This window comes from Leuciscus leuciscus (assembly GCF_965113295.1).
Source record: "Leuciscus leuciscus genome assembly, chromosome: 4".
Classification (NCBI taxonomy): domain Eukaryota; kingdom Metazoa; phylum Chordata; class Actinopteri; order Cypriniformes; family Leuciscidae; genus Leuciscus; species Leuciscus leuciscus.
The window spans coordinates 47,346,026-47,355,362 of NC_138728.1; the positions used below are offsets into that span (position 1 = coordinate 47,346,026).

At 41.0% G+C, this 9,337-nt stretch overlaps 1 long non-coding RNA gene across 1 annotated transcript; it reads left to right on the top strand.

The window, feature by feature from the left end:
• Window positions 1-6,991: 6,991 nt before the first annotated feature.
• LOC309496602 lies at window positions 6,992-7,701 on the top strand. The gene is made up of 2 exons (XR_014205183.1): window positions 6,992-7,058; window positions 7,340-7,701. It is a non-coding gene; the product is annotated as an uncharacterized lncRNA (long non-coding RNA).
• The last annotated feature ends 1,636 nt before the right edge of the window (window positions 7,702-9,337 follow it).

Sequence of the window (9,337 nt, forward strand, 5' to 3'; positions counted from 1 at the left end):
GCATAGAAACGTCCATAAAATCACAGTCCATAGAAATTCACATACAAATTATAAAACATATATCAATGGCGTTTAAAGTTGAAATCTAGTGCTGAATAATAATAAAAAAAAACACACATTATATATATATATATATTATATATATTGAAACCAAGAAACCAAGATGGCGGCGCGAGTACATCGCGAGGCTCGCGGTCTCTCCAGATTCTGCAATTTAGCAGTATTTTTCTTGCTCATTTCGGGTCTGTTCGTGCAGAACAGTTGTGCCTTAACATCGTACACCGAAGGTGAGCTTTTGGATATTGGTTTGCGAATTTCCGACAGTTTTATGGACAACCTTCGACTCCTTCCTGAGATCGCCAAAACACCCGAGGCTATGCACTCTGCCCGGCCGGGCGGAAGTGCTCGCAGGCGGCGTCGAGATCGTAAACAAAGGCGGGGGAAGCGCGGAGGACTAAGAGCTAAGCTAAAGCTAACACCACACCGGCTCTCTTTACCCAGCATTTTCCTTGCCAATGTACGGTCGCTGTTGAACAAAATGGAGGAGATTCGACTCAACATCACATACAGCAAGAGACTTTTGAACTGTAATGTTCTAATTTTCACGGAAACATGGTTAAACAGCGGAATACCGGACAACGCTATTGAGCTAGCGGGACGCCATACATTCCGGGCGGATAGAACATTAGATGGCTCCGGTAAGACCAGAGGTGGTGGATTGTGCATTTACATTAACAAAGCTTGGTGCACAAACTCTGCTATTGTTGGGAGACATTGTTCAGCTAACCTTGAGTTTCTCATGGTTAAATGTAGTCCGTTTTATCTACCGCGGGAGTTCACTTCCACTATTATAACTGCAGCCTATATTCCCCCGGATGCTGATGCCAAGTTTGCTATGAAAGAACTTCACGCAGCCATCAGTAAACAACAGACCGTTCACCCGGAAGCTGCGTTTATTGTTGCGGGTGATTTTAATCATTCAAACTTAAAGTCAGTGCTACCGAAATTTCACCAGCATGTTTCCTGTCACACCAGAGGAAACAAAACCTTAGACCATGTTTACACAAACATGGCTGGAGCTTACGTCGCGACACCCCTCCCCCACCTGGGACAGTCAGATCACCTTTCTTTGTTCCTCACCCCCAAATATGCACCTCTCATCAATCGCGTGAAGCCATCAGTGAAGACCATCAAGGTGTGGCCTGTGGGGGCAGATTCCTCACTCCAGGAAAGGTTTCTACACACAGACTGGAGTATGTTTACTTCTCAAGCCACCAGTGGCTCTCACACGGACATTGACTGCTACACCTCCTCTGTACTGGATTATATCAATACCACCATTGACAGTGTTACAACCCAGAAGCAGATCACCACATACCCAAATCAGAAGCCATGGATGAACAGGGAAGTGCGACTCCTATTGAAGACACGCAACACTGCCTTCAGATCAGGAGATGCACAAGCCTATAGCACATCCAGAGCAAATCTGAAAAGGGGCATCAAAGAGGCCAAGCACTGCTACAAGCTTAAGATAGAGGGACACTTTTCCAACGCTGACCCTCGGCGCATGTGGCAGGGCATTCAGGCCATCAGTGACTACAAACCCTCTCACTCCACCCCCGCAGCCACTGATGTCAACTTCCTGAACGAGCTAAATGACTTTTATGCTCGCTTTGAAAGAGACAACAGAGAAACTGCCACCAAGCTCAAATCCTCAGCTGACCACCCGCCGATCACACTCTCCTCCACAGATGTCTGCAATGCACTGAGCAGGATCAGCGCGCACAAGGCTGCTGGACCAGACAACATCCCTGGACGCGTACTCAGGGCATGTGCGGAGCAGCTCGCTGGGGTTTTTACAGACATTTTCAACCTGTCTCTTGCCCAAGCAGCTGTACCAACATGCTTTAAATGCACTTCCATTGTGCCAGTGCCAAAACACTCCAGCCCGAAGTGCCTTAACGACTACCGCCCTGTAGCACTCACACCCATCGTAATGAAGTGCTTTGAGCGGCTGGTCCTGGCACACCTAAAAGACTCTCTTCCATCCACATTGGACTCACACCAGTTTGCCTACCGTAGCAATAGGAGCACAGAGGATGCAGTTTCCATGGCACTGCACTCTGTGCTCACACATCTGGACAATAAGAACACTTATGCACGCATGCTGTTTGTTGACTTCAGCTCAGCATTCAACACTGTCATCCCAACTAAGTTAATAGCCAAACTTGGAGACCTGGGCATCAACACCTCCATGTGCAACTGGATTTTGGACTTTTTGACCAACAGACCCCAGAATGTTCGATCAGGCTCCAACTGCTCCACGTCCATCACACTCAACACTGGTGTACCACAGGGCTGTGTGCTAAGCCCGTTTCTCTACTCCCTCTTCACCTCCGACTGCAAGCCTGTGTACGGATCTAATTCCATCGTCAAGTTTGCGGACGACACTACGGTGATCAGCAACAACGATGAGACTGCCTATAGGGAGGAGATCAAGCACCTGGCCACATGGTGCACTGAAAATAACCAGCTCCTCAACACCACCAAAACGAAGGAGCTCATCGTGGACTTCAGGAAAGTGTCAAGAGGCACACACGACACCATCCACATCAATGGAATGGCTGTTGAGCGTGTCTCCAGTTTCAAGTTCCTGGGGACCCACATCTCGGCGGACATGACCTGGACAACCAACACCTCCAGCCTGGTCAAGAAGGCTCACCAGCGCCTTTTCTTCCTGAGGACACTGAGGAAGAATCAGCTTTCCTCCACTATCCTGGTGAACTTCTATCGCTGTGCAATAGAAAGCATCCTGACCAACTGTGCTACAGTGTGGTATGGGAGCTGTTCTGTTGCAGAGCGCAAGGCACTGCAGCGGGTGGTGAAAACCGCCCAGCGCATCACTGGGACTCCACTACCTGCCATCGAGCACATCCAGAGGAAACGCTGTCTGCATCGAGCTCGCAGCATCCTTAAGGACTCCTCTCACCCAGCCCACAGACTGTTTTCTCTCCTGCCCTCCGGCAGGCGTTTCAGGTGCCTACGGACCAGGACCAGCAGACTAAAGAACAGTTTTTTCCCCAGAGCTGTCTCTTTATTAAACTCTAACCCTCATTGATCCCACTCCCCTCATATACTGATTGACTCTCCTCTCCCTCCTCACACCTGCCTCCATTTTGTTATTTGCAATACTATAATGTTCATTTGCACTGCTGACTGTTATTATAGAAACAACTGTTTACATATGCATCTTGCACTACTACCTTGACTGGAATATGCTCAATTTGCACTGCCGACTGTTTATTTACAGTACCGACTGTTTACATATACATTTGCAATACTGTACTTTAACTGTAATATGCAATTACTTCCACTGCACTTTCACTCGGATAGCTTCTGTCCAAACTTTATTTGCACTACTTTAAATCCATTGTTATACTGCTCATTTTAGCCTAACTTATACATATATCTATTTGTAAAATTCTGTTTATAGTAATAGCCATCTGTATATTATGCTCACATTCTGTTTATAGTAACACCCATCTGTATATATATTCATAGTACATATCTATCTGTAAAATTCTGTTTATAGTAATAGCCATCTGTATATTATGCTCACATTCTGTTTATAGTAACAGCCATCTGTATATATATTCATAGTACATATCTATCTGTAAAATTCTGTTTATAGTAACAGTCATCTGTATATTATATTCAGTACATATCTATCTGTAAAAATTCTGTTTATAGTAATAGCCATCTGTATATTATATTCAGTACATATCTAGCTGTAAATTCTGTTCACAGTAATAGTTATCTGTATATTATATTCATAGGACAAATCTATCTGTAAATTTTTGTTTATAATAGTATTCAACTCTATATTTATTCAGTACATATCCATGTTCTGCACTTATGGAACCACTGTATATCCTGCACTTGCTGCTATTGCACTTCTGGTTAGACCTAAACTGCATTTCGTTGCCTTGTACCTGTACTTGTGTAATGACAATAAAGTTGAATCTAATCTAATCTAATCTAATATATATATATATATATTAGTGGTGGGCCGTTATCGGCGTTAACGTGCTGCGTTAACGCGAGACTCTTATCGCGCGATAAAAAAAATATCGCCGTTAATCTATTCTCCAAGTTGGGTTGGGAGATGGCTCTATACTACACAAGCTATGATGACGCAATCTACCCGCGGCCGCGAGGTAAACCCGGCTGCAACGCATATTCGTCGTCATCTTAAGTAAACACGGCTGAAAGTGAAAGCTGGTGAAAAAGATCGGTGCAACATCCATTATTTGGACTTGGTTCGGGTTTAAGCCGTCAGACGAGCAGCAGCAAACTATATACAGAGTGTGTGGGGTAACAGTTCGGTAAGTTAACACACGACTAATCCGTTCTACCACCTCAAATTCAAAACGAAACATGATATCACTGAATACCAGCGCGCGCGTATTATTCCCATTCCAATATGTGTAGCACATAATCTCGATTTTAAGAATCGTTGTTGTGTTTCTTTTTACTGAAAAGACATCAGTTAGACAATATTCTAATTTTAAATTTGGGGTTTCATAAGCTCCAGGCCATAATAAACATTAGACCTACTTAAGTCTCTGCAGCTAGTGTACTTAAATTTTATTTATCTGCAAAATTATGTTGTATACTTACAGTTTTGCACAATATATGTTCTCAAAACTACATACACCCTTTAAAAAAAAAAACATTTAGCAGTTGTTTAGCATGGGTCTGTGTAATCTGTTCTGAAATGGTTTTATTATAATATACTGTATATCGTTATCGCAAGAGGCTGCAATGTATATCACAATATAGATTTTAGGCCATATCGCCCATCCCTAATTGATAGCCTATAGTAGTTGATAATAACATAGGCCTACCTAATGTTGCCTACGGACGGTAACAGTACAGTAGTAACCTTTTACAGTCTATGAGTTGAACAGCTTTCTCAAGCAGTTTGTGATGCATTTTGGAAACAGGAGATGAGCCCCTGGTCTAATGTGCCACCTGGCTTGAGAAACCCGTTCTCAAAGACTTACTTTTATAGTCATTATTTGGGTAGCACACATATTCTGAATGCCTTCGGCAGAATTCAAATGAGCCATTTTAATCTAGATTAATCTAGATTAATTTCAAAATTAATCTAGATTAATCTAGATTAAAAAAATTAATCTATGGCCACCTCTAAAATATATATATATATATATATATATAATGTATGTATGTATGTGTGTATATATATGAAGAGTTCAGATGCAAAAGCCTCTAAATGCCATCTGAAATTTTCTTATAGAATGATCATTTTTATCAAGCTCGTATATTTAAATTCAATAATTTCACTTAAATGGCAATGAAGATTACCTATTAATTGTCATTTAAGTGAAATTACTGAACTTAAATACACAAGCTTGATAAAAATGATCATTCTATAAGAAAATTTCAGATGGCATATAGAGGCTTTTGCATCTGAACTCTTCATATATATATATATATATATATATATATATATATATATATATATATATATATATATATATATATATACAGTATGTGAGATTTCTGTCTAAATGACAAAACATGAATCCCCTTTTTTTTTCATTTTAGTTTTATGTAATTTTTTTAAAAACAGCTTTTATCAAAAAACTTATTTTACTACTAAACAATAAACGAAGTTCAATAAAATTATAAGGGCAACATTTTTTTTTAAAAATGCAACAATCAATAACATTGTGTAGTATATATTTTGTTATACATAAACACTCATATAGTATATTCATTTATACATGTTGTATTCAGAAAATATACAAGCAGTTTATCAATGTGTCTGATTTTCAACACTGTCAGTTCTTACTGGTCTATTCCAGACATCCCACCTCTCCCTTAAATTCAGGGATTCTCACTATTCCTTAATCCCTCTCTATTCTAGCTTGAACGACTTTAAAAACCAGCCTTTATTAATTATTAATTGCAGAGATGGGGTTTAGGGCTGGGTCCGTGGGACTGTTTCTGGGGGATTCACTTTTTATTTTACCTACCTTTTGTCTTCTGCATTCTCCTTACCATTGTCTCCTGTTCTTCCCTCAGACTCGTCCCCCAGAAACAGTCCCACGGACCCAGCCCCAAACCCCATCTCTTAAAAATTAATAAAGGCTGGTTTCTAAAGTACTTCTTCCTGCCTCTATGTATTAATGTTCATGGGTAGCCTAAATGGGTTCCATTCAGACCTTAACATCAAGTATTTTACTGTTATGTGTCAACAAGATTCAACAAGACATTTTCACCTGGCTATACCCAGTGTTTAGATCTGTTGTGGTATTTATGCTAATTGGCACATAAGTAATTAGATTATGCACCGTTTGTCCATGTTAACAAACAATTTCAAAAAACTTGTAATACATTTTTTGTTTGTCTTGATGTAAGTAATCAACTCAGTAATTTTCATGGTGATATCTAAAGGTTAAAATGTTTGCCCTATTCACGTGATAAAAAGAATGAATAGGCATATGAATAGGATATTGTGGGGATCTACTTAGGCAGGCATACAACACAGCTGCATCATATTCACTCAATCAATCATGTGATCTGTTGTAAGGTCACATGACTAATCAGGAAGTGATAAATGTTTGCTGGCTGCAAGGCAGACTCTTTTCGTGTTGATGCTAGACACTGTTGTGTGAGTTGGGCCCCTTTTCATGCAGGTAAAATTGGTCATTGCAGAGCATGTTTAATCACTGCCAGTAAATTTTAATACTTATTTATTTCATTTGATTAGGGTAATTCTAGAAGCGCGTGTCTACTCTTCACGGAGGACACAGGCTGCTGAATGGAGTTTTAACATTTATGTAATCACCCCAGTGTGTCTCGAGCTGCTGAACTGCACTGGTAAATGCCTTAATATGTACAATTTCTATTGAATGTTTTATAACTGCATTGAAACATGTTTTAACGACTTTCTCTGTCTGTAGCAAAGGAACGTTCACCTTTTCTCTGCATGTGTTAATGCGCTGTGGGACAGTTGATCATACTGAAAAGTAGGCTTATATTTTCTAGTTATGTTTTAACTGACTGTTATGCTGTTTAATGAGGTTGTTAACTAACATGCTTGGTTTCTTTTGTAAAGGGACCAGGCCAGCCACTGTTTTCCTGTAATTAATAGGCATTTCTTTACTGTTTCCTGTTGTTTGATTTTTTTGTTTTGTTTGGTTATCCATAATTTTGCCACTCATGTGCTACATTCATAGTATTTCTTATTCTGACTAAGTGTTGCCATTTATGCTGGTGATTCTCCTCTCTAACTATGTCTTCTGCGTAGGTTATCCTTGTACAAGGCCGGATCCACACTGATGCTTTGCCCCTTCTCTTCAGGGGATCATACTGGGAGAGACACTGTATTGGTGTGTACTTATAACTACAACACGGTGTGATATTTTGTAGTGGTATATAAAGATCTTAAGTGTGTAGTGCTTGTTGTGTTGCATGCTTCGACTGGTGTTGGGTTGCTGTCTCCTGTTTCTGTCTCTCCAGGGGCCTCCTGAGCAGGGGTTTTGCATTGGCTGATCCGACCTTCCTATATTGAGGAAAATCCACCAGTCATTTACCACAGTATTTTTTAAGATTCGTTTTAAATAACTTTTCTACGTCTTTTTGTACTAATGTAATAAATTTTGGAATACATTTACATTTCTTTCTCTTGTTGACTGTCCCTTTGCGGGGATAAATGTATTAGCCACACTACAGTCACGGGAAGAGTTGGGGTTCCCCCTGCCCATCATCAGGGGGTGGCGTAGTCAAACTTGAAATAAGGTATACTGCATGGCAGGTACCACAATATATTTGGGTCTTTTCGAAACTTTCCCCTAATGGGATTCTTCTGGGATTTTTTTTCCTTACTCAGGACATATTGAGGATACAAAATCAGTTAAGTTTGATTCTGTTGCAATTTGCTCAACCTTTTTTCATAAAATGACTGGACTAATGAGCCAACATTTTATTCACAATAAAACATAGATAACATAAATGTTTAAACAGAGACATTTTACACTTTTATCCACTAAATTAGCTCATTTCAAATTTGATGCCTGCTACAGGTCACAAAAAAGCTGACACTGGGGCAATAAATGGCTGAAAAAGCATTTTTTTTAAAAGGATTCAGCTGGGAGAACATCTAGCAATTAAGTTAATTGATATCAGGTCTGTAAAATCTGTCAGAACTGAATACCTGGATCGGTCGTGCCTCAACAACCTTTGGGCGGCTTCAGTCTCGCGTCTGGAACAACAGCCACCTTTCTCTCAAAGTAAAGGTGCGCATATATGAGTCCTGTGTGCGCTCCGTCCTGCTATATGGAAGCGAAACGTGGCCTACATACCGGCGGCAGGAGCACAAGCTTAATGCTTTTCACTTCCGTTGCCTACGACAGATCCTTGACCTTGACCTCGACAGATCCTTGTCCTTGATCGGGTCCCGAACACCACCGTGCTGAAGCTCACTAACAGCAGTGACATGTACACCGCGTTCCGGAGGAGGCGTCTCAGATGGATCGGCCATGTACGTTGTATGCCAGATGAACGTCTCCCAAAGTCCATCTTCCATGGGAAGTTAGCTGTGGGACTCCGCCCTTGTGGCCGACCCAAACTCCGCTTTAAGGATGTCGTCAAGCTGGACATGAATGTCTTTAACATCAACACTGACCGATGGCATCACCTTGCGGAAGACCGGGCAGTCATGCTTATACCAGCTTTTGGACAGAAAGACGGCATGTTAGACATCGTTCAGATCGGCGCTTGCGCTGAAAAAGGCCTTGATAATGAACATGAATAGCTATATTAGAGAGGCAGAGTCTCTCAGAAGTAAAGATGGGCAGAGGCTCTCCAATCTGTGAAAGAGTGCATAAAAAAGATTGTGGAATCATTTAAAAACAATGTTCCTCAACGTCAAATTGCAAAGGCTTTGCAAATCTCATCATCTACAGTCCATAACATCATCAAAAGATTCAGAGAAACTGGAGAAATCTCTGTGTGTAAGGGACAAGGCCGAAGACCTTTATTAGATGCCCGTGGTCTTTGGGCCCTCAGTCGACACTGCATTACTCATCGGCATGATTGTGTCAATGACATTACTAAATGGGCCCAAGAATACTTCCAGAAACCACTGTCGGTAAACACAAACACAATGCTGAATTGGCCTGATCTTTCACCTATAGAGAACATTTGGCACATCGTTAAACGAACAATACGTCAAAGACGACCACAAACTGTTCAACAGCTGGAAACCTATATAAGGCAAGAATGGGACCAAAAACACCAAAACTCC